This window comes from Montipora capricornis, chromosome 4 (genome assembly GCF_036669925.1).
Source record: "Montipora capricornis isolate CH-2021 chromosome 4, ASM3666992v2, whole genome shotgun sequence".
NCBI lineage: Eukaryota > Metazoa > Cnidaria > Anthozoa > Scleractinia > Acroporidae > Montipora > Montipora capricornis.
This window is the reverse complement of record NC_090886.1, coordinates 33,300,972-33,303,471: the sequence shown is the minus strand read 5'-3', so window position 1 is coordinate 33,303,471 and position 2,500 is coordinate 33,300,972. Positions and strand designations below refer to the sequence as shown.

The 2,500-nt window shown below is 37.0% G+C and overlaps 1 pseudogene; it reads left to right on the top strand.

The window, feature by feature from the left end:
• LOC138044910 (uncharacterized) overlaps positions 1–1,761 on the top strand; it is a 5,406-nt pseudogene extending 3,645 nt beyond the window's left edge.
• The last annotated feature ends 739 nt before the right edge of the window (positions 1,762–2,500 follow it).

Sequence of the window (2,500 nt, the reverse complement as noted above, 5' to 3'; positions counted from 1 at the left end):
CAAATGATGACCTCACCCATTTGACTTCATGTGTACTGATTGATGAGTTTGAGCAGTCTTTAAAAAGCAAGGAGGACTACATGGATGCTCTGTCACATTCCTTTGAAGTTGCTCCCCAACTTAAAGTTTACCTTCAACAGTATGCTCTTCCAGCCCCAGGAGACTGGCCAACTTGGTTTTACTTTAAAAAACTGATTGCACAGGAAGTTAATGAAGATTTAGCTTTGCTTTCCATGGTTCCAGAACAAGGTCCCTTTCATGTAACTTTAAATGTTCAGGAGGATATTGTGCAAATTTATCACTTTGTGTTGTCCCAAGTCTACCGAGAAACATTTGGATCTGAGCTTCCACATAAACCTAAACCATTTCGGTTAAACTTATTATTAAATGCTATTTTCCTGGGATGGCTACAACTGAGAACCAAAGTCCTTCAGAAATTCCAACTGTGCAAGGACATTGAGTTTGCATGCATATTGCACCTACTGGATGAAGTTATTCCCCTATCTTTCTTTCACTATCCAGTTATATTCCGGTCAGGGAACCTAACCTCTTATGTTCCTGTCATGCTAAGATTTGCTTTGCTTTTTATTATCTGGAGACGTCATCATTATGACAGATCAACCCTGTCTATGCTAAGTGATATTTACCATCAAAATTCAATTTCACCAGCTACTATTCCTGCAAAGAACACTGGATGTCCCTCATCACTGAAAAGAAAGTTGAAATATGGTATAGTGTACTAAGAGCAGCAATCCAAGCCCACAACTGTGCAGATGAAATACGTAAGAAGGCAATAACTTTAGCTATGTCTAAGTCAAGCCAAGCATTCATGGCCCAATTTGTGAAGCCCTATAGCAGGGGAATGTCAGAGAAAAGTCTTGAGGTAGTGGTTGGAAAAAACGGCAGAGAGTTTGCTTGAAATCATCAAGAGAGTAGGCCAGAATATCGGAAAGTCAAGCTTGGTAAAATATATATTACATTGAAATACAATATAGACATGTAATGATTTTTAATTAGTTATTAAGGCATACAAGATTTGCAACACAATGAAAAAAGACAACAAATTAAGCCAGGTAACAATGCAGCACCCAAATTTAGTAAAGTACCTGAACCAAAACAGGCAATAAGAGAGATTGGAATTTCCTGGGGGTGGTGGGTTCTGTAAGATCAAAGAATTTAAAGAAATGCATGAAGCTTGTTTTTTTGGTTGGGTTCTTACAAAAAAAAATCCCTTCTGTGTGGAAGTATCCATATTTTCAGAAACTACAATACAATAAAATACAAATTTTATTAGCACTCCCCTTGGGGGCTTTTCAGTACTACTACTACTACTACTACTCAATAAGTTACGTTACAATTAAAATGAAATAAATCAACATTGCAAGGAACTACACATTGGACATGTTCTGTTAATACAAAGACCTGTGACAGGCGCATTTCCAAACATCTTCAATCCAATGTAGTTCCTATACATCTGATGCAAAATGCTGCAGTGCTGCAGTTCTGATCTTCTGCCAAAGTCAGAAAGTAAATGATACATACATGTACATAATTACATTGTATACTATACTGTTAAATTTTAATGTTACAAAACTATTATTCTTAATCTTTTAGGTTCCACCTAAAACAAATGCAAGAGGGAAACCTGTTGGGGAACGGAAGTATCACCTAGAATCATTCAATGTTGATATCACCAGTAAGGCAGAGAGTTTGCTTGAAATCATCAAGAGAGTAGGCCAGTGGTACCTCAAACTTCTCTAGCATTTCATTTGGAACGGCTCAACAAAGAAGACAATCTTGCTGCTGTTGTAATCATGAATGGCATGACCATCAGCCTGGTTGGACAAAACAACAACATAATAGTCATGGACAGCCACTTACATGGTCAACTTGGTGCCATGGTTGGCATAATCAGTATTGATAAAGTAGAGGAACTACTTATTTTTGTTAAGCAGCAATTGTCTCCTCACTTTAATATTTGCTCCCTCACTTTTGTAAACTATTAAAGGGGTAGTATCATGGCTGACACATTCAATAAACTAACTGTATCTGTTTATAATTAAAAATAACAATAGTAATAATACTTTTGGCTTCTTAGATAAGATGATTATACTCTCAATCCTTCACATATAATTATTACATGCAAAGGGTTGAGGGAATAAACATCTTACATAGGTTTGCAGCAAAAATGTGTTTTTTTTTAACCAGAAACAGATACTGTTAGATTTTAATACATGTATTTCTGCAAAGTTTGTGTCAAAGGAGAAAACCAACTTGAAGAAAAGATAACTAAACCATTTACACAGTGTCAGTTGCTGGGTGTGTTCCTTTGGGAATTGGTATGGATCATGATCAAATATCTACGATCACTTGGATTATGAGAAATGAAATGATGGTAGAACCAACTGGGAACTCGGAAAAATCCGAGCCCCAGATGGGATTCGAACCCACGACCCTCCGTGATCTAGTCGGATGCTCTAACCACTGAGCTACTGGAGAC